This window comes from Gopherus flavomarginatus, chromosome 6 (genome assembly GCF_025201925.1).
Source record: "Gopherus flavomarginatus isolate rGopFla2 chromosome 6, rGopFla2.mat.asm, whole genome shotgun sequence".
Lineage (NCBI taxonomy): Eukaryota > Metazoa > Chordata > Testudines > Testudinidae > Gopherus > Gopherus flavomarginatus.
In genome coordinates, this window is record NC_066622.1 from 101,953,377 (window position 1) to 101,979,366 (window position 25,990).

Here is a 25,990-nt window from a genome sequence, read left to right on the forward strand (position 1 = left end):
TGACATTGACAGGAGCCTTCTTGCATGGCTTCAGGGAAGGCAGAGAGCTAGGGACCTCATCCTCCCTCCTCAGCGTCAGAACTGGAGTCCTCCTGGGCACTAAGGGCTTGTCTACATCAGAAAGTTGCAGCGCTGGTGAGGGAGTTACAGCACTGCAACTTTGAAGGTGTACACATCTGCAGGGCACCACCAGCGCTGCAACTCCCTGTTTGCAGCGCTGGCCGTACTCCCGTTTTGTCTCGGGTGTAGAGGATCCAGCGCTGGTGATCCAGCGCTGGTAATCCAATGTAGACACTTACCAGTGCTTTTCTTGACCTCCGTGGAAGGAGGAAGCCTCTGGTAATCAAGCTGGTCTCCTTTCCCGGTTTGCTCTCTCGTTCCCGGAGCCCAGAGCAAGCAGGTCTCCTTCCCTGCGGTTTGCTGGGTGGCTCCGGGAACGCGAGAGCAAACCGGGAAAGGAGACCCGCTTCGCCGCGGTTTGCTCTCTCGTTCCCGGAGCCACCCAGCAAACCGCAGGGAAGGAGACCTGCTTGCTCGGGGCTCCGGGACCGAGAGAGCAAACCGCGGCGAAGCGGGTCTCCTTTCCCGGTTTGCTCTCTCGTTCCCAGAGCCCAGAGCAAGCAGGTCTCCTTCCCTGCGGTTTGCTGGGTGGCTCCGGGAACGAGAGAGCAAACCGCGGCGAAGCGGGTCTCCTTTCCCGGTTTGCTCTCTCGTTCCCGGAGCCCAGAGCAAGCAGGTCTCCTTCCCTGCGGTTTGCTGGGTGGCTCCGGGAACGCGAGAGCAAACCGGGAAAGGAGACCCGCTTCGCCGCGGTTTGCTCTCTCGTTCCCGGAGCCACCCAGCAAACCGCAGGGAAGGAGACCTGCTTGCTCGGGGCTCCGGGACCGAGAGAGCAAACCGCGGCGAAGCGGGTCTCCTTTCCCGGTTTGCTCTCTCGTTCCCAGAGCCCAGAGCAAGCAGGTCTCCTTCCCTGCGGTTTGCTGGGTGGCTCCGGGAACGAGAGAGCAAACCGCGGCGAAGCTGGTCTCCTTTCCCGGTTTGCTCTCGCGTTCCCGGAACCCCCCTTGAAGCCGCCCAACAGCGCTGCAGTGTGGCCACATCTAACACCACTTGCAGCGCTGGTTGCTGTAAGTGTGGCCACTCTGCAGCGCTGGCCCTATACAGCTGTACTAATACAGCTGTAACAACCAGCGCTGCAAAACTTTAGATGTAGACATGGCCTAAGCCTCTCTGCCAGCTTCAGTAGCTGGAGAGACAGAGAGCTGGAGTGTTCAGCCTCTGCAGCCCTGGAGCTGGGTAGTAGGCATAGAGTCAGGGAGTTAGGCTTGGCTGCCATTTTGTCTGTAGTCGGAAAGTGAAACCGACAAGAACCTTTCAGCGGAGCATCTAGGAAGCTGTCATTTCCATTTTCCTAATGGAAAAATGAAAAAAGGGAGGAAAAAAAAAACCTGTATAGTAGACTGTAGTAACAAAGATAGTCTGCAAGTGGCAGCATAAATTTGGAAACTGCAGAAATGTCTAAACATATTAACAAATAGTGTTCGGTATATTGCAAGAATACTTCATGACCCGGGGGACCCAACAACTGGAAGACTGTGTAGGTCTACAGAAATGCCCATCAATAAGAAGTGTATTATTGAGAGATGCATCAACAGCACTAAATACTATATATTTTGATACACTGTGTTCCTGAGAGAACATAATTTCAGTGTTTAAATCCATTATCATAATGTCAAAAGTGTTTGTTTGTAGTACTCTACTGATGTATGAAAACAGGGACTTCAGTCACCTCATAATTCATTTCTAACTAAAGTATACCACCTTGTCTGCCGTTGAGCTCTCTCAGAGGTATTTACTAGTAGTGGAAGAGTTCATTAGGCTAGGTGCAGACCTACTTTAACTCACAGTGACATATATGCATCCCATTCCCTCTCTGTAGAGCCTCTTCTAATATAGTCCTTAGTATATTGCCCATTTGACACTGGAAAAGTAGACAACCAAGGATGTAGAAGATCTGAGGGCAGATTTCAGGGGTTAAATGAATGATCAGGTGGCATTAAATCTAACTTGTTAGCTAGCTCCATAGTGAGGGTAAAGTGAGAAGAAACATTTCTTTGGACAGATATTGTGGTGTGATCAGGCTATGTAGGCTTATCTAAGCAGATAGGAAGGTATGTTGCATGAAGATTTGTGACATCACCAACACAAACCTATAGGGTTGTCTCCCTTGACAATAATGTATACAATGCAACTTTGAACCATAGAAAAATACAGATTCATGTCAGCAGCTTGGAACTAAGACAAATTAGTGAGCAGGTTTGAATGGTGATGTGGTTTTATTTGCTCAGGCAACAGCACCGTATTAATTGCTGCTAAAATTTAGCCAAAGGGTGATGTGGAGATCCTAGACAATCACCATGAAAACGTTTTATTGTTGTTATGTGTCAGAGGAAAAAGACCGAAAATATAACACCAGAGAGACCCTAGTGTATAATCAGAGGCAGATTAAGATTTATTAGGACCATAGCACAACAAACATTTGTGCCCCCTTGTAAGTGTATGGGACTCATCCCTGTGGTGCTTCCTGCTGGTATCTTCTGGGAATTAGCTCTCCAGCCGTCGGAGCACCTTCTGCAGGCTGGTATTCCGCTTTTCCTGGCCCTCATGTCTCTCCCGGACCCAGTTCCCCTTTGCACACCGGAGTGCTGCCTCAGTCTCTGGGTCTCCCCTCCCCGGGGAACCCCCACCTACTATCAACACCTTGCCTCAGTCGTAGGCTACTGCCAGTCACAAACTATTCCCCACTCCCTGGAGTGGACTGCAGTATAAGCCACTCATCACAGGCAAGGGGGTTTGGACCTGCTGCCTACCCGTTTTGGGCTGTCCCCTGCAAACTCAGTACCTATTTGGCCTTCCACTAGGCCACAGCCTGGGGGTATCCAGGCTGGAACTCCCCAGCCATGCTCCACCTCAGGTACTTTGGTACACTCATAGTAGCCAGGTCGCTCCCTCTCAACAGGCTAGAGGGAGAGTCTGTCTGTGCTCCTGGCCCACCACCCTCTTATAAGGGTCAGCTGAGCCCTGATTGGGGCATGGCCTCAGCTGAGCTTACTTCCCCACTCAGCCTGGGAACTGCTGCAGCCACTGCCCTCTCCTGGGCTGTTTTAAGCCCTCTTAAGGCCGGAGCATGTGACTACCCCACTATGCCACCACCACTCAAAACCCCTACCCCTGGGGCTAAGGGGGACTCATGGCCTGGGCTTCCCAAAGTTGGCCCTCCAAGGCTGCCCCTCTAGGGCCACCCACTTCCTTTCGGAGGCCTCCCAGCCTCGGGCCATCTCCCGGGTCTCTGCCTCAGCCTTCCTGCGGGCCAGCTCCACAGCCTCTAGCTGTGCCTGCAGGTCAGGTTCCCCCAGGCCCTCTTCCTTCAGGGTCTGGATCCATTTAGTCTTTTGGGTGTAGCCCACCTGGGCCCCAGCCTCTTTCTGGGCCCACTTAGTCTGGGTTTCCTTATTGGAGACCATCCCAGTGACAGTCTGTGTCTCGACCTCTCTCGGGATCCCCTTCGTCCCGGCAACCGACTCTGCCTCTAGTTCTGGCCCTTCCAGGGCCACAGGCACCTCCTCTTGTTGCCCCTCAGTTTCCCTGAGGGGGCAGTGCCTCCTAATGTGTCCAGGTGTCTGGCAGCTCCAGCAGGCTCCCCACCTCTGTGCTACCCAGGACTTCTCATGGTCCAGTCAGGGTCCCGTCCCTTTGCCGGGACTGACATGGACCATCCACATTGGGCCTGGGCATGTCCACTGTGCGTGGCCCTGTTGCCCACAGGCCCAACAGGTCAGTGATTGCTGAGATTTCCTCACCTGGCTGACCATCTTGGGGAGCTGCCCTGATCCCTGCTTGGGCAGCGGCGCCCTGCCCTCACCCCAGTAGGGACAGTCCCACCTTAAATTCCCCGTCTGTCCGCAGGTGTGACAAGCCCTGTGCCCTTATACAGGCCTCCTGGCCTCGGCGCTCCACTTCCTGTCTTGCTGTCGGTGGCTCCTCCAAAACTCCCTCTGGAGGAGTTTCACCAGGGCCTGCTGCTCCCTTGCCAGCTGGACCATCTGTCCATGGAGGGCCTATTGCATTGTCCACTCTGGATCTCCTGGCCCTCCTGCAGGTCATCAGCCCCCTTCCACCAGGGGGGGCTGACAGCAGGGCCCACCCAGGGACAACACATGGGGTCTCCCCATAGAAAACTCAGGTGTACTCGGGATCCATCATTCCCTGTGTCACTCCACCATCTCTGGGCAATAGTCCCATTGTCCTTGCCCTGGCCTCTTATATCGGGGTGGACCGCACATACCCACATTTTCCACCACTTGTAACCGGGTGGGACTCACTCCTGTGGTGCCTCCTGCTGGTATCTTCTGGGAATTAGCTCTCCAGCCATCAGAGCACCCTCTACAGGCCAGTGTCCTGCTTTTCCTGGCCCCTGTGTCCCTCCCAGACCCACTGCCCCCTGCACGGCGGGGTGCTGTCCCTTGCAGTACACTCCTCAGTCTCTGGGTCTCCCCTCCCCAGGGAACCCCCACCCACTATCCACACCTTGCTTCAGTCGTAGACTACTGCCAGTCACCAGCTAGCCCCTGCTCCCTGGGGTAGATTGCAGTATAAATGCCACTCATCACAGGCAAGGGGGTTTGGACCTGCTGCCTACCCGTTTTGGGCTGTCCCCTGCAATCCCAGTACCTATTTGGCCTTCCACTAGGCTGCAATCTGGAGGTTTCCAGGCCAAATCTTCCTGGGCCTTCCAGAGCCTTCCTAGTCCTGCTCCTGCTCAGGTACCTTGATATGCTCCCAGCAGCCAGGTCTCTCCCACTCAACAGGCTGGAGAGCGAGTCTGTGCTCCTGGCTGACCGCCTCTTATAAGGGCCAGCTGAGTGCTGTTTGGGGCTTACTTCCCCACTCAGCCTGGGAACTGCTTGCTCGCAGCCACTGCCCTCTCCTGGGCTGTTTTAAGCTCTTTTAAGGCCAGAGCAAGTGACCACCCTCTACACCCCTACTTGCCAGGGACCCAGGGGCACTGGAACTGGGTGGGCAGGACCCCCCCCACTATTATAAGTAGGAAGGCCATGCCCACTCACAATTTAACATGGGAGTAGTAGCCTTGGGCAGGCATGGAGCTGCAGTGGCAGGGGCTGTGCTTTGAGCGGGGGAGGTGATCAGCTCCTAAGGTGACCAGATAGCAAGTGTGAAAAATCTGAACAGTGAATGGGGGGTAATAGGAGCCTATATAAGAAAAAGCCCCAAATATCAGGACTGTCCCTATAAAATCAGGACATCTGGTCACCTTATCAGCTTCCCTCCTGTGAACTGCAGCTCCTGTTTCCCTGTGAGAGAGTGAGGTGGGCATTAGTCCCCTTGCCATAGGGCTCTCCTCCTGCTCCTCCTCCTCCCCACCCCAAGGCCCTACCCCCTGGCCAGGCCGGAGGCAAGCTGTTGTACTGAGAATGGCCCAGGGATTCATGGACCCTCCACCTGCCCAGGGCATGGGACACGGACTGGAGGCTGCTCTTGGGCACTGAGGCACCCCTCCAGGGCAGGTGGAGGGTACAGGGCTCTCCACAGCAGCCCAGGCTCCCTGGGTGGCTCTAACCACAGCTCTGGCTTCTGGCCTGGCCATGGGGTGGGGCCACAGTACCGGCACTGGTGCCCTTCCCCCAACAGGTTCTGGTTCTCCTGAGGGGGCCCCCAAATTGACTATGACTCCTAGGCCCAAGCCTCATGGACCCATATATTAATCCTCCACTATGTATAATCCCTCAGAGTCCAAACACGTGTTGAGAAACTCTTTCAACGCACCCTGGTCAGCTTTGTGAAGGGAAGTCATGACTCTAGGGCAGTGTTTCCCAAACTTGGGATGCAGCTTGTTTAGGGAAATCCCCTGGCAGGCCAGGCCGGTGTGTTTACCTGCCGCATCCGCAAGTCCGGCCAATCGTGGCTACCAGTGACCATAGTTTGCTGCTCCAGGCCAATGGGGGCTGCTGGAAGTGGCGCGGGCCAAAAGATGTGCTGGCCGCCACTTCCAACAGCTCCCATTGGCCTAGAGCAGAGAACCGTGGCCAGTGGGACCCACGATCGGCCAAACCTGCAGACGTGGCAGACCGGCCTGCTAGGGCTTTCCCTACACAAGCAGTGTCCCAAGTTTGGGAAACACTGCTCTAGAGTATATATGTTGCAAAAGAAGGTGTGTTCTTAACTTAGTGTAGCTAAACAGTGGTAGCAAACTTGAGTTAAAATAACAGCAAAGACTCAGCATCTCAGCTTTTAACTTGGGTTAGCAGATCAAGTTAAAGCCTGCAGGGGAACCTGGGGTTGAACTCACTAGAGACCTTACAGCAGTGAAGCTGTGCCTCTCTATGCTGACGGGAAAGAGCTCTCCCATTGACGTAATTGTATGTTGGCAGGAGAAGCTGTGCTGCTGATATAGCACTGTGCACGCTATCACTTACGCTGGCGAAACTTACATTGCTATGGAGTATGTTTTTTTTCTTACCCCTAAGAGACATAAGTTTTGCCAAGATAAGTGGTAGTGTAGACATGGCCTTAGTCATCTCTGCTACTTGAACTTGATTTAGCTAATGTGAGTTAGCTAACCCAAGTTAAGAATGTACCCTTTTTTTGCAATGTAGGTATACTCTTAGCCCTGGTCTACTCGGGACGGGGATCGATCTAAGTTACACAACTTCAGCTATGTGAATAATGTAGCTCAAATCAACATACTTAGATCGAATTACCGTGGTGTCTTCACCGTGGTGAGTCCACTGCTGCCGCTCCCTTGTCGATTCTGCCTACGCCTCTCGCGGTGCAGGAGTACAGGAGTCGATGGAAGAGCGCTCTGGGGTTGATTTATTGCATCTAGGCTAGACTAGATCCCCACTGGATCGATTGCTGCCCATCGATCTGGCGAGTAGTGTAGACATACCCTTAGATTCTGTTCCCAGCTTTGGGGAAGAGAGCTGGATCTGCTTATTAAAACAAGGAGAGTGGGTTAGCCCTCAGATTACAGGAGGGTTGCTAGTTCATATACTTGAAGAGTTGTCTTCTCACCAGTAGGTTGCACTCCCATTCCTTCCTGCAAGTCTGGAATTGTGTGTGCATGGAGGGGGAGAAACTTGGTTAGCATGCAGTATTGAAGGAGAGAGTAACAAAAGGCCTTTATTGAATCTGTGTTTGTTGATAAACTTCCTTCAATATTCACCAGCTCGAAAGGAGAAGCACACTGTAGCTACTTTGTTACTCCTGAAACGAACAAAGCATTCTGTCCTACAAGCTGTCTCAATTCCTGAGAATCAATCATTGAGGCATGATGAGGTTTTTTTTCCAGTTCCACTGCTGTGCACTAAGGTAATTCAGACAAAAGGAGTCCTTTACTGCCTTTTTTATCTTAAGGGTATTGGATTCCGCAGCATAAGTGGGAGATTGTGAAAATTGCAGGAAAAGTAAAAATAAGTAAATAAAAAGATAACTAGGGCCAAGTGCAAAGCCAATTTACACTCCATTAAATTCAGGTTTCTTTAGATCTACTTACACCTACTTGCCAATGTGTAAATGAGAGTAAAGGAATTAATGTTGGTGTAACTTATACACTGAGGAGCTGTGAGAATGTCTAAATTAAATCAGAAGATTGCTTGCTTATTAATACTGTCTTACATCCTTTTGTTAGGAACATTTCTATACTCTTACTCTGACTTCTTGGCATACATGTTACACGAGTTTACTATGCTTTATATATATATATATATATATGGAGATATACCTATCTATCTCATAGAGCTGGAAGGGACTCTAAAAGGTCATCAAGTCCAGCCCCGTGCCTTCATTAGGCAGGAGTAACTACTGATTTTTCTAGCTACCTAAATGGCCCTCTCAGGGATTGAGCTCACAACCCTGGGTTTAACAGGCTAATGCTCAAACCACTGAGCTGTCCTTCCTGCAGCTGTATTTCCTTTACACTTAAATACAATAGAGCTTCAGAGTTATGGACACTGTGGGACTGGAGGTTTTGTAATTTCTTTGTAATTCTGAACAAAACGTTATGGTTCTTTCAAAAGTCTACATCTGAACATTGACTTGATACAACTTTGGAACTTTCCTATGAAGAAGAGAAATGCTGCTTTTAACCATCTTAATTTAAATGAAACAACACAGTTTCCTTACCTTATCATATTTTTTTAAACTTTCCCTTTATTTTATTAGTAGTTTACAATTAACATAGCACTGTGCAGTACAGTATTTACAGGGTTTTTTTTGTTTTTGTTTTTGTCTCGCAACCTGATTGTATACATCTGGTTACAAATGAGGTTTGTGGTTGACCGGTCAGTTCATAACTTTGATGTTTGTATCTCTGAGGTTCTACTGTACTTTCAGCCATATTGAGAGGCACTGTGTAAGCTAAACATCAGTATTAGTAAGTGGGTACATGTCTGAGGGATCCAAAAATATTTTAAGTTGATGTAACATGCTCTTTTGGGGGGAAGGAGAGTCTGGTGAAGGTTTCATCAGTTCAGATGACCTAAACTCAATTGGTCTATCCTTTGAACTCAGTCAAATGCTCTGTCTTAAAGCTCTTATTTACATTTCAGAAATACAGTTGGTGGATGCAGGATGCTTATACCACTAATAAATAGATGCAGAACAAAAGCAACCAAGTGCTTACGTTTGGTATGCATCTTGCGGGTTCCATATTCGTTTCTGTTATTTAGCATTTTGTGTCTGATTACAGCTAGGAGCTAAGTCAACTGACACCGTCTACCTTTTCTGCTTATTTTTGATTGGGCATTGATTTGTTTAATATCTCATGTGCATTCTGTCCTATTTACTGTAGTTCAAGTGTCTATGCTGTCTAAAGCTTCCTCTGTTTCTTGCTCTTTCACCTTCCTCCTTGCTCTTGTAGAGATATATCATACAGTAAAACCAGAGAAAAAAGTAGCCAAGCTTATGTGACACAGAGACTTCTCGGCAAACAGTCCCCTATTCTTGCAAACAAATCTCACCTCAAACCTGACAAATTCACTATACGAGATATATATCTTACAGGATATGTATCCATAGAGAGTAATATGTAAGGTATCTACAGAAAGCTTGTAACATGTCAAGATCCATAATCGTTGTAAGAGGTATGTATGGGTAACATTTAAGGAATATTGTATTCATATTGAAAGTAGGCTTTATGGACTTGGATTAAAAATTAGTCACCATGGGATAATATGACTCACTATGGCCAACTTAGTCAAGAGGGAGTTGTCTCCTCACCATGTGGCCAGTGATGCAATGCAAGACGCAATTGTTTAGCCTTGTTCAATGCCAAGACTTCCAATGGAAAATCATCAGAGGCAATTGCAAAAAACTGAAACCGCCTGAAGATAAAAAAAGAATTTTACATCAAGATGAGTTCACTCTGTCTATGAATAGAAACAAAAGACTGTTTGCAGTATAACACAAAAGAGGGAAAGGTCCTCCTGATCTACTCGCTTAGGAAACCTCTTGTGGATGTTTTCATGAGTGTTTGGATCCTGGTTTTTGGGAAATCAGCCAGTTCTGCAACAGACTTAACTTTTTTGGGGGGGGGAACCTATTTTATAAGATAGAAAAGGTAACTATTAATAAAAGGTAGACCCAAGTTCATGTTTTATAGTTTATTTTGTGTTGTAACCATTTGCTTCCATCATTTTCTCTTGGCTCTGATTAAATCTTTACCCTTTCTTAAATAAACTTGCTTTTTTTTAAGTATTCACAAATGCTGTATAGTTTACAGGAGCCATGGTTTAAGGTTAAATTGGGATATACTACACCTTTGGGGTCAGAGGACCTGGATTTTCTGTGAATACCCAGTGTTGGGTGGATGTCACTGGGGACACTTCAAAGGGACTCAGGGACTGAGGATACCTATTAATCTCCAAGGTGAAGACAGGACTGGTATAGCCAGAAGAGAGGGCTTGAGTGTCTGAAAGGCTGGTAGTGGTAGGGAGAAGAAACCTAACTAGGCACAGGCAAGACTCTCTCACACAGAGGGCAAGGGGTCACGCACAGTCCAGGATGCCCTGAGAACTGTCACAGCTTGTGATCACCATAATGTTCCCAGATGTTCAAAGGTAGTCATCATTAGTACTGTGTTACATTGTTCACCTTCTTGTTAAATGTGTGTGTGTGCACAGCAATGAATAAGCAGGAAAAGGGAAAAGATTGGATCAGTGGGTAGCTATGGCAAGCTATGACTGTAATATAGCCAGCAATCCACAGAGTAATTTATGAGCCTCTTCACTTAATAAAGACTAGGTATTTGATGAGCTGAGACTATAGTTCTATAGTGTACAATTCATTGGTATCAGAATGGTAATACCTATTCAATCTCTTAGGTTTTGCACATATAAAACACACAGTATCCTGTCAGTGGTGGAAATGGAAGGATCCTCAAACAACTTCACAGCAGAACATTCCCTTTAGTGATTTTTAAGAAGCACTTGACAAGGTCATGCAGTTTTGAGGCTGCCTAATCCTATTTTCTTTAATAATATCAATAGTGTTTATTTTGCATATTTTTAGTCATAAAAGAATTCCTTGAGTGCTTTATGGTCAACTATTGTTTATACAAGAAAATATTTAATCTCTATTCCATTTATCTCTGAGATCTGCCTGTTTTCACAAAGTATGTTAAAGTTTAGTTCAAGTCCTATAACTTTTAAAATTATACTTTCTAGAGGCTTAGTATTTGAGCAGACAGTTGATGAGGAATTAATATACCTGTTAACAAAGTATTGCTTAAATTACATAGCTATTGTTTTTAACCAAAATAACCTTTAAGAAGTGTCAACTGGATTAAGTTTCACAGATGATTATGAATGGGATGGGCTTTAGAGGCAGTTAGATCACATGTATAGAGCATTGTACTGGAACTCAGGAGACCTGGTTCAGTTCCTTACTCTGCCATCACTGGCCTGTTGGATGATTTTGCCCAAGTCACTTCACTTCTCTGTACCTCAGTTTTGCCATCTGTAAAATGGGGAAAAACACTGACCTCCTTTGTAAATGTTTTGAGATCTACTGATCAAAAATGCTATATAAGAGCTAGGTATTATTATTTATATCTGCTGTAGGTTCCTAGTTAAAATACAGTCTGGTTAATGATTAGCCAAACACTTTTAATATCTGATGGCCTGTATGAAAAGAGTTGGTCCACTTCCTAGTTACAATAAGTCCACATCACAATTATCACTTTATTGATAGTTTCAGTAATTACTAAATAACCATGGAAACTAAATCACCATTTTACTCTGAAGGTCAGTGCAGAGACATGTTGGCATGACAATGTGAGGAAGTTTACTCTACTCTGTATATGTTGCGTATGTTCAATAGCTAAATATTTTAACTTCAGTCCCCAGGGTTGTTAATGCAACCAGAGTGTCAGGAACCAAGGCATGGGTGGTCAAGGCCAATGGTTAGAGCCACAGGCAGTCAGGCCCGAATGGTCAAGCCAGAGATGGTAGCCAAGGTGTGGAGCCAAGGCTCACATCAAGGACTGGAGCATAAGATGGGAGATAGAGTTAATAGCCAGGAACCAGAGAGCAGAGTGAGGAGGCAGGAACACAGAATAAGTGTGGATCTGTCTCAACTGCAGATCAAAAGCCTACTTTGTTGTACAGACAACTTCCTGGTACTCCCACCAGGCTGAACTAATAGGTCTGGGCCAATCAGATATCATGGGATGGGCTGCCAGTCCTCTCTACTGAGGCCAACATGTCCTGCAAGGACTGGTCCCCTAAGTTTTATGCAGCGTTGTTGGTGGCAGTGGCGTGAAAATGCTACTTCTCCGCAGACCTGGGTTGAACTCCCCAAGTCCTCACACAGAGGAAGCGGATCCACTATAGCTCTCTGCTTCCTACTCATGATTTAGTTTGTTTGCTCCCTACCCCCAACAACTTTCACTAAATGTACTACGTTACTCTATCTGAGAACTCCTTCCAAGATAAACCAAAAATTAAAGGCCTCCAACAGAAAACTGTTTCAGTTTCTATGTTCATTTCATGCTCACTGTTTGAAGCTATGATATGCAAAGTCTTATTAATTACGCAATTAGTTTACCATATAGTTTTTAAAATGACAAAAAAAAAGCTCCTTGAACTTACTGTAGCCAACTGTAATGTTTCACTACATCAAGAAAATTGTTTCCTGATGTAATTATTTACTAGAAATTATAATCAACTTTCTGTATGCTAGTGCTAATTTGCCCAATTTATTATTTGAGAGTGTTTATTTTAATTTTTCATCTTTCATACTGTATCCCTGGGACCTTCAGTAGCATAATATAAAGATTAAATGGTTCTAGTATTCAGTTTCAGATTTAAAGATTCTCTTTCATTCAGTCTGGTAGCGTGTTAGTCTGTACCAGCAAAAAGAATGAGGAGTACTTGTGGCACTTTAGAGATTAACACATTTATTTGAGCATAATCTTTCATGGGCTAAAACCCACTTCATCAGATGCATGCAGTGGAAAATACAGTAGGAAGATATATATACACAGAGGACATGAAAAAATAGGTGTTGACATACTAATTCTAACGAGAGTAATCAGTTAAGGTGGGCTATTATCAGCAGGACCAAAAAAAAACTTTTGAAGTGATAATCAGGATGGCCCATTTCCAACAGTTAACAAGAAGGTGTGAGTAACAGTAGGGGGAAAATTAGCGTGGGGAAATAGGTTTTACGTTGTGTAATGACCCATCCACTCCCAGTCTTTATTCAAGACTAATTTAATGGTGTCCAGTTTGCAAATTAATTCCAATTCTGCATTCAAACACCAGTCAGAAAACACTTCAACCTCTCGGGTCACTCGATTACAGACCTCAAAGTCACAGTACTCCAACAAAAACACTTCAAAAACAGATGCCAATGAGAACCTGCAGAATGCCTCCTGCGCCCCAGTCCTCTGCCTCAGGCTCAGTCCAAAGCCCTCTCCTACACTCCGAACCCCTCGGTCCCAGCCCAGGGCCTGCACCCGAACCCCCTGCCCCAGTCTGATGAAAATGAGTGAATGTGGGGGGAGCACGATCAATGGAGATAGAGGGAATAGAGTGAACGGGTTGGGGCCTCAGAGAAGGGGTGGGGCAAGGCCTCAGGGAAGGGGCTGAGCAGGGGTGTTTGGGTGATTAGACAGTTGGCAAGCCTATTGGGGTGCCATTGTGTTATGTGCTGTATTAACACATAAGGTAATACAGATCCTGCTCTAAAGTGTTTACAATGTAAACAGACAAAAGGTGGAAGAAGGGAGCAGGATACCAGCAATCAGATGGAGGGGGTAGCTAGACTTGCCAGGGAGTCTGGCAGTCACTGTGTTTTGTTTTGTTTGTTTGTTTTTTAAGCTCTTGTTGTGTAGATGTGCTTTGAGAAGAGTTTAAGCAACTTGGTGCCAAAAAGATACAGGAGCCTTGAGCCTTGTTTATACTCGGTTTTCTGACATTGCTATCACCAGAAACAGTAAGGGAGAGAATAATTATGGAACCAGAGGTGGTAAATGGTGGGAAATGTTGGAGGGAGGGGGGAAATTGTACTGTAGACAAGGCCTTATACAACAAAATGCAGAAGTATCACATACCTAAGTATTGCTGATCATGTCCCTGTACAGGAAAACTTTGTTGGGTGCTCTCCAGTATAACATAATCTGTTACAGACATAGCTAGTGCTGTAGGTTTGGTTTGTTTTTCCAGCAGTGGACCAGATTTTAGATGTATTTGCCTTACCTCTTTCTACTCTCTTGTTATAAAGGTAGTTGCAATTAATTGTGCCTTGGAGCTAGACACAGTTGTGCCTATCCCCCATAGGTTGTTGAAGATCAGCCTGGTGTAGCACAAGTTAATCATTTTATAGCTCTCTAATAACGGCCTATGGTCCACTAAGCATAAAGTCTATGCCTATAAAAACTTACCAGTTTTCCATTTAAAAACGAATATGAGATTATCTCAGTATTTGAAGTGTTGTCTAAACTTCCTTGTAGCTAAACCAGGGAACTGTAAGTAGAAATAGTTATCTATGGCAATTGGCAGGTTTAAAGTGATCAGTGTATCTGCTTATTTTATTGGTTTGGGATTATCTCTATAACCAGATCCAGTGCTGACTTTGCAATGTCTTAATTTGAAGGTGTTAGGTAGACTGCAGTTAGCATGAGCCTCTACTGCATGAGCTAAAAGCCAACCCACTGTTAGCTAAGACTGTAGAGCACTCATTAATCTCTCTCTCTCTCTCTCTCTGGTCTTGGTGCCAGGAGGTGTGTGGGTTACATAGCCAATAGAGGAAACAAGGCCTGCTATAAAGAGAAGAGTACTGCATAGGGAAGGGAGGAAGAAAAGCTTAGGATAGCAAGGTGGTGACAGCCCTCCACCAGCCTCCCTCCAGGAAATCAGATAGGAAACTGAAAGAGATTGCAAACCCAAAAAGTGAAGGGCTGATAGGCTTAATTGAAGGTGAGGGTCCAGGAACTGACCTGACTGAGGGCTTGTCTACATCAGAAAGTTGCAGCGCTGGTGAGGGAGTTACAGCGCTGCAACTTTGAAGGTGTACACATCTGCAGGGCACCACCAGCGCTGCAACTCCCTGTTTGCAGCGCTGGCCGTACTCCCGTTTTGTCTCGGGTGTAGAGGATCCAGCGCTGGTGATCCAGCGCTGGTAATCCAATGTAGACACTTACCAGCGCTTTTCTTGACCTCCGTGGAAGGAGGAAGCCTCTGGTAATCAAGCTGGTCTCCTTTCCCGGTTTGCTCTCTCGTTCCCGGAGCCCCGAGCAAGCAGGTCTCCTTCCCTGCGGTTTGCTGGGTGGCTCCGGGAACGAGAGAGCAAACCGCGGCGAAGCGGGTCTCCTTTCCCGGTTTGCTCTCTCGTTCCCGGAGCCCCGAGCAAGCAGGTCTCCTTCCCTGCGGTTTGCTGGGTGGCTCCGGGAACGAGAGAGCAAACCGCGGCGAAGCGGGTCTCCTTTCCCGGTTTGCTCTCTCGTTCCCGGAGCCCCGAGCAAGCAGGTCTCCTTCCCTGCGGTTTGCTGGGTGGCTCCGGGAACGAGAGAGCAAACCGCGGCGAAGCGGGTCTCCTTTCCCGGTTTGCTCTCGCGTTCCCGGAACCCCCCTTGAAGCCGCCCAACAGCGCTGCAGTGTGGCCACATCTAACACCACTTGCAGCGCTGGTTGCTGTAAGTGTGGCCACTCTGCAGCGCTGGCCCTATACAGCTGTACTAATACAGCTGTAACAACCAGCGCTGCAAAACTTTAGATGTAGACATGGCCTGAGAGCAAGTAAGTCAGGAGAAACTGAAGCCCCTAAAGAGACCACCTGAAGAGGCAGTGGTGGCTCATCTGAACCACAAGAATGATTAAAGCATTAGAAAACATGCCTTTTTGTGATAGACTTCAAGAGCTTAGATTAACAAATAAAAGTTACGGGGTGACTTGATTATAGTCTATAAGTATCTACAGGGGAAATAAATATTTCAGTCTAGCAGAGAAAGGTGTAACACAACCCAATGGCTGGAAGTCGAAACTAAACAAAGTCAGATTGGAAATGAGGTGTAAATTTTTAACAGTGAAAATAAATGATCACTGAAACAATTTATGAGGATCATGGTAGATTTTTCATCCCTGACAATTTTTAAATCAAGATTGGATTTTTTTTCTAAAAATTTGCTCTAGGAATTCTTTTGGGGAAGTTCAATGGCCTCTGTTATTCAAGTCAGACTGGATGATCACAATGGTCCCTTCTGTCTTTGGAATCTACATGAATCCATGAAAGGACTGATGATAACCATAAAACATTTAACACATTACTTGGACCATACTGCGCAAATAAAGACCACTATATCAGTTGTTTTGTGTTATAATTTTGTTTTGTAAATTTTCATTTAAAAAAATTGTTTCAGTTGCTGACAGTTATGTTTTGAGATTGTTTTGCTTAGTTAAGAGTCTTCTGTCTGTGATATAAGAACTGTTAGTCAATGAAGTAAACTGTGCTTAGGGTCTTCTGGTCCTGTGTATATATTTTTTATACCACATATGTAGTTCTCTTATATTTAGAGACTTGTCACAGATTCCCTTCCTACTAATTCTTTCCCATTTATGAATGCTGATCAGTGGATAAGCTTCAGCCTATGAAATTGAATGCTGGCAAAGGGAATTTCCCATTTGATTTTTAGACACTGAAAATGGGAGAAAGTGATTGTCCCCTCTTTTTCTCACAGAAAACCCTTCAAATCTTTTTACTATTTTTATTTTGCATGAAAAATGTTTCTGATTTGCTCTTATGTTCTTTCATGTGCAATTCAGCTTTAATACTGTTCAGTAGTGATGAGCTGCTTTCTTTAAGTAAAGGTTTGGCAGCAAGCAGGTATTTGCTACTGAGGCCAAGTTGTTAATTTCACTTGCATAAAGTTGTTGTTTTTCTTATAAATCAAAGTCAAAGGGGACGTGACAGAATTTTCTCTCCTATAGAGGCAAAGAGAATAAGTACCAGTTCATTTTTGAAGCTTTAGTCAAAGCAATTCACTTTGGAATTGGATTGGAAGAACAGAAGAGAAAGGGATTCATATTTAAATTAAAATCTATGTTCTTGATTTTGGCATAAATAGCAAGGTATTTTTAAAACATTTGCAATTTCATTTTCTTGTATTTTGCAACTAATTTAAACTGAAGTACTGTTCACCTCCCTGAGTCAGATTTCTTCATCTTTTGAATTAGTTTTCCTGCAAAGGAAAAGTAAGTAGATTAATGAGTGATAAAACACCAAGAGCTTTTCCCAGTATACACATGAATAAAGGCAATTGTGAGATGTGTGAGAATATATTGAAAAATTCTTAATCAACCTAGAAACCCTTTGCTATACCCCAAAGAAAAAGAAGTCCTGTATCAGGAAGAGCTTTCTTACTTTACATTTTTGAAGTCTTGGCAGTTTTGTGCTAGTATTTATAAAAGTCTAATGTAATTCCTTGTACAGGAATGATTAGTGAAATAAGCTTTCTACTTTCTGTATTGTCTCATATATGTATTGAGAGAAGTAGCAATATCATTTCCTATTGATCTATATAGACCAATATGTAATGCAGTTCAGAAGCCTTCACTTTTATTTGGAATTAAAATAAGTCATTTAATTGGTGAACTGTATTAAATACCAGTTCCATACAAATACATGTAATGTGACTGTTTTTTTAATGAAATTGTACAACTAATGCTCAGCATTTAAATAGCACATTGTCTGATAGTTCTTGACGACTACTCATAACCTAATAAGTTTGTAAATTTCTTCACAATTTAAGATAAGAATTTTTAACAGCAAAAAGTGTAGCCATTATGGCTATGAATACAAACTTCTCAAATATTAATTGATTTTTAATTACTGTCTTCCTGAATTTTAATGTTTATATATGCAGTGTTATAATTGTAGCTGTGCTGGTACCAGGATATTAGAGAGACAAGGTGGGTGACTAATATCTTTTATTGGACCAATTGTTGGCGAGAGAAACAAGATTTCAAGCTACACAGAGCTCTTCTTCAGGTCTGAGGCCTTGGCTACACTGGCTCTTTACAGTGCTGCAACTTTCTCGCTCAGGGGTGTGAAAAAACACCCTCCTGAGCGCAGCAAGTTACAGCGCTGTAAAGCGCCAGTGCAAACAGTGCCTCAAAGCTGGAAGCGCGGCTTCCAGCACTGTAAGCTAATCCCCATGGGGAGGTGGAGTACCTGCAGCGCTGGGAGAGCTCTTTCCCAGTGCTGGCACTGCGACCACACTCGCACTTCAAAGCGCTGCTGCGGAAGCGCTGCGCAGCAGCGCTGTACAGCTGCAAGTGTAGCCATACCCTGAGAAAGGTACTCAAAATAGAACAGCTAGATGCAAGATCAAACAAGATCAAGCATAAATAGTTAGCACATATTTTAAGGGACCATTCTAGGTGTAGTGGCTCTTTAACAAACATCACAACCACCACAATCTCTCTACAGAGGAGAGGACAGCAATAGGGTCTCTCAGATCTAACCACCAGATAGTGATCAAACTGGCAGACACTCTGGCCATGTCCACACTAGCGAGTTTACAGTGGCACAGTAGTACAGATGCAGCTCTGCCACTGTAAGATCATTTATGTAGCCGCTGTGTGGAATTGGGAAAGCTCTCCTCTCAACGTAATTAAATCACCTCCAACAAGTGGCGTTAGCTATCTCCTGCCGACGTATTGCTGTCCACATCAGCACTTCGGTCGCTGTAATTTTTGTCGTTCAGAGGGGTGGGAGGTTTTTCAGATCCCTGAGCGACATCAGTTATATTGACAAAAGTGCTAGTATAGACATAGCCTAACAATCATGGTCTTAATAAAAAAAACCACTAGATTTATGGCTTATTACAGTAATCTGTAATCCACTAAACCCCCATTTTGTCCTATGACTACAGGGGTGTTAACAGGCCACTTCTCCATGAATGGTCCCTTAGTTTAGCATTAGTTAGCACATTTTCTATCTTTTTGATCTTGTCTTTAGTTGAGTACCTTTCCCACACCTGAAGAAGACTTCTGTGTAGCTCGAAATCTTGTTTGTCTCACCAACAGTCAGTCCAATAAAGGTATTACTTCACCCACTTTGACAATGTTTTTATATAGTAATTTTCATCCAAAGGTCTCTGAGTGCTAGAGCCTAAAACGATGAAATTATGAATTCCGACCATTCACCTCAGTAGGATGTTAACTCTGAAAACACTTTCATTCTGTTACTTGGATATGTCTATGCTAGGATTTCCCTCCCCCCGTAGCTTTCCACTCTTGCTAGGCATGGTTCAACTCCCCTAGTGATATCAGCGATTGGAATACTAGCACAGACACAACTCCAGGCATCTGTCAGCTTTTTAAGTACTTGTTAGCTAATCCTGCCCTTAGCAGGACACTGCTAGCATTAGCAAGCAGCTGTTTACACTCAATGTTCTATCTATATCAGCACTCCCAACATTATTCCTGCTTCATTTCTGTTTAGGAAAACAAATTCAACCAACTGAGTTTTGGAGGAACTTTTGCTCCACTCTAAAGATAAGTTACATTCTCTCCTGAAAGCAGCATTGTTGAGAGTAGGTATCTTATATAATTCCTATTTCTGCTGTATCACACCCATTTTGTCAGATTCACCCTCAGACATGAGACTCTTTATCTCAATCACAAGTTTTACCTGGGTTGGGGGAAAGGAACAATCTGTGGGATAGGAGTACTGTGAATAATGGTTTCTGCATGCTTCTGATATCTGTGCTGTTACCCCTAGGGAAGCATTCTGCAACTGGTCCTTAAACAGGAATATGTACAAATATTTATAACAAGTTTGCTATAGTGTAAGTTTTATTTGTTTATGACTATATAATGCACTGTGTAATTCAGGTAAAGCAATATTAATCACAAAGCTCTAAAACATGCTCTTGTATGGCCTCCCTAAGTATCTTGTCTGCCTCCCTTGTGACTACACTGTTTACCAGTAATTCTGACCCTGGTTCGTCATCCCTCATCAAAAATAATGAAGCCTGACAAATGCAGCTTTAAATCTTACAGCTTTCCTCCCACGGTATTTGTACACCAGCCTTTTCTCCATGTCCAGTTTTGGACTTCTGGACGTAAAAACAAATAATTTTGTCAGACTTCTTTTTTCAGAAGGGTAAAGCATTTGGGAGTTTCTGTTTTAAGCAGTTTTATCTGATTTTTTCAATGTGCAGCTTCACCAAATCATGATTTTATAGCAATGCTGCAATCCTCATCAGTCTAGGCAGGTTTTGGTTTTTTGTTTTTACTATTTCTGGGGTTTTTTATAGGAAAACAATAACATCTTATCAAACTGAATGCCATAAACAGGACCAAACATTTACTACATAGAACAAATCAGATACAGTGTTTATAAAGAACTAATCAAATATCTGACTCTGAGAAACCCTAACAATTTTATTCTGTTAAGACTGTGGAATCAGAGTGGTGATAGATACATTCAAAATAGACACATATACATTTTGAAAGACATTGTATAAGACATCAGTAAGGACATAGGTAAATATTATAAAGGATTTACACAGCTTGATTTGGATGGGTATGGAGAAAACTTTGAGTAGCAACTTGAAGTATATATTGCATTGGGTGGAAATTCCAGACATGTCTGGTCTTTATATTCCTTTTTTCTTTTTTGGCAGTTTCCGTGAAACTCTTGCCCAGGTTGTCTGGCAGAAGATATTTCTGGTCCTGTTAAATCTGGTCCTGTTAAAGACCTGACAGAAAATGACTGACCACTGTGCAGGTGATTATTCACCAATGCATAATCTCTTTATCTAGTATGTTACATATACATACAACTTGTGGCTCCCTTTCTGAATTTAAAATCAATTTCCACAAATTTAATAATTTTAACGCAAAAATAGCGACTGGACTTGTATAATAACTTCCTATTTAAGAGGGATCATCTCTATTTTAAGCAAAACATTGATAATTTTTCTATCAGTTTTGTGAATTCTTACTATTGGTACAATGCTAATAGTGTTCAAAGAGTTCTATAGATAACTACAGTGTTATGTCTGTTGTGCTCCACAGTCTTTGTAATGGGTGGTGTTTACCTCTTAATGAGACAATAGAATGCACTTTACATCTATTTTGGGAAGAGGACCAGAATGATGCAGGTAGTAGTAAGAAACTGGGTATAAAAAGCAGATCGATATTCATACTTTGTCTCTGTTATCCTATTTTTCAGCATTTGTGCAGCTGCCCCAGTGCTAGCAAAGATGTATGCTCTAGTTTAAACTGGGCAAATGTGTTCTTCCCACCGTGTTATTTCAGAACAGAATTAGATGAGATGAAGGCAAAATGCCTTTGGCTCCATCCATTCCGAGCTTGCTGAACGATTGGTATCATCAATGCATCTGTGCCATTTCTGATAAAACGGGTACGAAATTATGTAGTGTGGATGCATCCTGGGAAAGGCAGCCCCAGACAATGCATGACATCAAGGTTCCTTCTTATGGAAGAAATTGGGGATTATAATGGCACCATAGAAGAAAATAGAAAGTAAGCACTTAATGGTGACTTATGTACAGAAAGGTTAGAGATCAGTGATATGAAGAGATAGAGATGGGGAACTCATCACTGAATAATGCAGAATGGTGATCTGTTTTAGCCTGTCTTGTATAGTTTATTTTTGCTTTCTAGTTACCCAAACAAAGAGTATTATGGAAACAGAAGATATTACCAGGAGTAATGGTTTATGATAGAAGCACTTGTAGGTACCAGAAGCCACATTTAATGTGATAAGAAGGAGGCTTAGGAACTTGTTTTCTATCCAGGTTATCTGTGAGACATATTCAGGGCCAGATAACGCAAAACAGACTACAAACCTACATGTGTGTTTCGGGCGTGGTGTGAAGCAGCAAAAGGTGACTGACTGTAGGACAATGTGAACAATTTTGTAGACAGCTTTATACAAAAGTTGGATGGGTTACATCTGAAATAACAAGACTGCAGAAAAAACAGTGTTCTGAGAAGGTGTTTAAAGTATGTTTCTAGGGACAGAGGCAAGTATATAGAGAGAGTAGAAAGGAAAAAGTAAGGTATGTGTATGGATGAGAAGGACAAATATAAAAGGGTTGTATTCATTGTAATGGAAATGAGCTATTACAAACTTGATTTGGGTTTTATGAATGTTAATTTAGAAGGAAATATGAAATGTAAATGTGAGTTATTAAGGTGCCTGTATACCTCTAAGAAGTTTAGCAAAGAAAATAGGATACCTAGAGGCATATTGATATAAGAGAAATTTTGATATTATGAATATACTGTAATTAAAGCCTGGCTAGAATATAATAAGGCAGTGATAGGAATAGCTGTATATTCTCTACCCCAGGGGCCACAATCGTGCTCCTACTGAAGTCAGTGGAGCTTTTCCCAGGACTACGGGGGGAGCAGTGGCAGGCCCTCTATAATTGTATAAGACACAGTGGTGTGCGGGAGAAAAATTTCAAAGAACAGATGGAAATGTAATGGAAGAAAGAGAGAGATTTTATATAAAAGAGTATCTGTGTAGTCCTGAAATGGGACATATGAGAAACTTGGAATGCAGTTTCTGAAAAATATGTTGTAATAAGTTGTAAAAATACCATAAAGTGTTTGGCCAAAAACAATCAAATTGTTAAATAGTTGGAGCAAATAAATATCTTGGGAAAAAAGTGAACTGATTTAAATGGGGAATTTTAACGTAGACTAAAGCACATCTTGAAGAAGAAATGTAACAGTAGTACACTCTATCTATAGCATAGTTTATACTAGGGTTGTTTTTTAAAACTGCATGAGTCAATCATTGAAAAATAAGAGAGCAACACTAGATACTAAGTATAATTGTAGAAATAACTTCAGATATAAAGAAGGGAACTTTAGAAAGCAGAATCAGTACAACTGAATTAGGAGTGTAATGACAGCTGAAAAAGAGGAAATAATGGAGCATTACTCAAAAGGCCAGAATTTGGGAGTGCAATGTGTCTTAAAGCCATAGGCGTAATTGGACTGCGATATTTGGGAGGGCAATGCATATACATGAATGTGTGCACACGCTGAAGCCAGCTTCCTTGGCTCACTGGATCTCGCCACTCATTTGGAGTGGTACCTGCACTGCAGGTGCTGGGAGTGGAGTCGGGAGAGCTAAACAGGAGGAGCCTCAGTTGCTGCTGCTAATGTGCTCTATGGCAACCTGAGTGTTTGGCGCTGTGGCCACTCTGGCACCAGCTACTGCAGCGATGCTACCACTCTGGTGCCTCCCAGTGCTGCTGCGGCTGCCTCTCTGCCCCATGCCCTCCACTTTCCTCTTCTCACTCTCTTCTGCTCTTATCCCCCTCCCCCCACTCCTCAATCCTCTTGCTCCATTCCTCTATACACTTTTCTTCCCCCATCCTATCCCATCCCCTTTCTTTCCCCACTGCCTCTTTTCCCCTTCTCCCATTTCCATCTCCCCATCCCTCTTGTCCTGCCCCCTGCCATAAGCACTCATGGTTGTCCAGGAAACAGAACGGTGGCCATACAGGGCCCCCAGCACACATAGAAGACGATGATAGGTGCTAGGACTCAGGAGATAGTGTTATGGAGCGGCGCTTGCAGAAATCTGGAGCAGTGGCATGTGACCTCATGTGCCCCCTCCCCCATGCCTTGCCTCTGGGAGCACAATGCCACTCCAAACTATGCCCATGCAAAACCACCCCTGCCCTCTCCTCTTTTCCTGAGCTAAGCACAGGAAAGGAGTAACAGAGAATGTGTGCTTTGAGGTTTTGCACTCTACTGTATTCAAATGTTTAAAGATTAGGTAGAGTTCTACTGTCCTGTGGCACCTGTCTAGACCAGTGGTGGGCAACCTGCAGCCCACGCCACTTCCCGCAGCTCCCATTGGCCGGGAACGGTGAATTGCAGCCACTAGGAGCTGCGGGAGGCCATGCAAATGTAAACAAACTATCTGGCAGCCTGCCAGCAGATTACCCTGACATGCTGCAGGTTGCCCACCATTGGTCTATACCAAAAACAAGGAAATGACAAACTCCCATAAGTCACTGAATCAGGCTTCAGTCTCAAGCTCTGATCTGTGAACAAATACATTTTAAAAGAATGAAGAAGTGGGGCCGCTATACACTGTGGATGGAATGGAGGTTAAGGATAACCTAGGCATGGCCCAACATCTAAACAAGTACTTTGCCTCAGTTTTTAATAAGACTAGTGAGGAACCTTGCGATGATGGAGGGATGATAAACGGGAATGTGGATATGGAAGTGGATATTACTGCAACTGAGGTAGAGGCCGTACTTGAACAGCTCGATGGGACGAAGTCGGAGGGCCCGGACAATCTCCACCCGAGGATATTAAAGGAACTGGCGCGTGAAATTGCGAGCCCGTTAGCGAGAATTTTTAAGCGATCGATAAACTCGGGGGTTGTGCCGTATGACTGGAGGATTGCTAATGTAGTTCCTATTTTTAAGAAAGGGAATAAGAGTGATCCGGGTAATTATAGGCCTGTTAGCTTGACGTCTGTAGTATGTAAGGTCTTGGAAAAAATTTTAAGGGAGAAAGTAGTTAAGGACATAGAGGTCAATGGTAATTGTGACGAATTGCAACACGGATTTACTAAAGGTAGATCGTGCCAAACCAATCTGATCTCCTTCTTTGAGAAGGTGACGGATTACTTAGATAAAGGAAATGCGGTAGATATAATTTACCTAGATTTCAGTAAGGCGTTCGACACGGTTCCGCACACGGAGCTGTTGGTTAAATTGGAAAAGCTGGGAGTGAATATGAAAGTTGTAAGGTGGATAAGGAACTGGTTAAAGGGGAGACTCCAGAGGGTCGTATTGAAAGGTGAACTGTCGGACTGGAAGGAGGTTACTAGTGGAGTCCCTCAAGGATCGGTTTTGGGACCGATCTTATTTAACCTTTTTATTACTGACCTTGGCACAAAGAGCGGGAATGTGCTAATAAAGCTTGCGGATGACACGAAGCTGGGGGGTATTGCTAACACGGAGAAGGACAGGGATACTATTCAGGAAGATCTGAACCACCTTGTAAACTGGAGTAATAGAAATAGGATGAAATACAATAGTGAAAAGTGCAAGGTCATGCATTTAGGAATTAATAATAAGAATTTTGGATATACGTTGGGGGCGCATCAGTTGGAAGCGACGGAGGAAGAGAAGGACCTTGGGGTACTGGTTGATAGCAGGATGACTATGAGTCGCCAATGTGATACGGCTGTTAAAAAAGCAAATGCGATTTTGGGATGCATCAGGCGGGGTATTTCCTGCAAGGATAAGGATGTGTTAGTACCGTTGTATACGGCGTTGGTGAGACCCCATCTGGAATACTGTGTGCAGTTCTGGTGTCCCATGTTCAAGAAGGATGAATTCAAACTGGAACAGATTCAGAGACGGGCTACGAGGATGATCCGAGGAATGGAAAAACTGCCTTATGAAAGGAGACTCAAAGAGCTTGGCTTGTTTAGCCTGGCCAAAAGAAGGCTGAGGGGGGATATGCTCGCCCTATATAAATATATCAAGGGGGTTAACGTTAGGGAGGGAGAGGAATTATTTAAGTTTAGTACTAATGTAGGCACGAGGACGAATGGGTATAAACTGGATATTAGGAAGTTTAGACTTGAAATTAGACGAAGGTTTCTGACCATTAGGGGAGTGAAGTTCTGGAATAGCCTTCCGAGGGAAGTAGTGGGGGCAAAAGACTTTCCTGGCTTTAAGACAAAGCTTGATAAGTATATGGAGGGGATGTTATGATAGGATCATTAATTTGGGCAATTGATCTTGAATTACCACCACACAGGTCTGCTCAATGGTCTGCGGGGAGATGTTGGATGCGATGGGTACTGAGTTGCTGCGGAGAATTCCTTCTTGGGTGCTGGCTGGTGACTCTTGCCCACATGCTCAGGGTTTAGCTGATCGCCATATTTGGGGTCGGGAAGGAATTTTCCTCCAGGGCGGATTGGCAGGTGCCCTGGAGGTTTTTCGCCTTCCCCTGCAGCGTGGGGCACGGGTCGCTTGCTGGTGGTTTCCCTGCAGCTTGAGGTCTTCAAACCATTTTTGAGGATTTCAATAACTCGGTCCTGGGATAGGGGTTGTTATAAAATTGGATGGGTGGGGTTCTGTGGCCTGCCTTGTGCAGGAGGTCAGACTAGATGATCAGATTGGTCTCTTCTGACCTATGAGTCTATGAGTCTATGAGTCTAAAAGCCCAAATGGGAGGTCTTCATGAACATATTTGATACATATGTTTTTATTAAGTCCAATAGATTGATTAGGAGTGTATTCCAGCAGGCTTTCCTTGAAATTGATCTGGAGGCTGTAATGGGCAAAATCACAGAACTTGCTTGCTTTTCCTGCGGGGATGTCTACAGTAGACTTTTTGAAAAAAAAAAGAAATCCCCTAGTTGATACTGCTGGTTCAGCTTC

General features: G+C 44.4%; 1 protein-coding gene and 1 long non-coding RNA gene across 3 annotated transcripts in view; one reads left to right on the forward strand and one right to left on the reverse strand.

Moving 5' to 3' along the window:
• Positions 1 to 25,990, forward strand: part of PCDH15 (protocadherin related 15) — a 1,406,570-nt gene that overhangs the window by 549,346 nt on the left and 831,234 nt on the right. The window lies entirely within an intron of this gene.
• On the reverse strand, positions 100 to 15,308 carry LOC127054104 (uncharacterized). Its single transcript, XR_007775181.1, has 2 exons — positions 14,739 to 15,308; positions 100 to 315 (listed from the first exon to the last, which is right to left on the reverse strand). It is a non-coding gene; the product is annotated as an uncharacterized LOC127054104 (long non-coding RNA).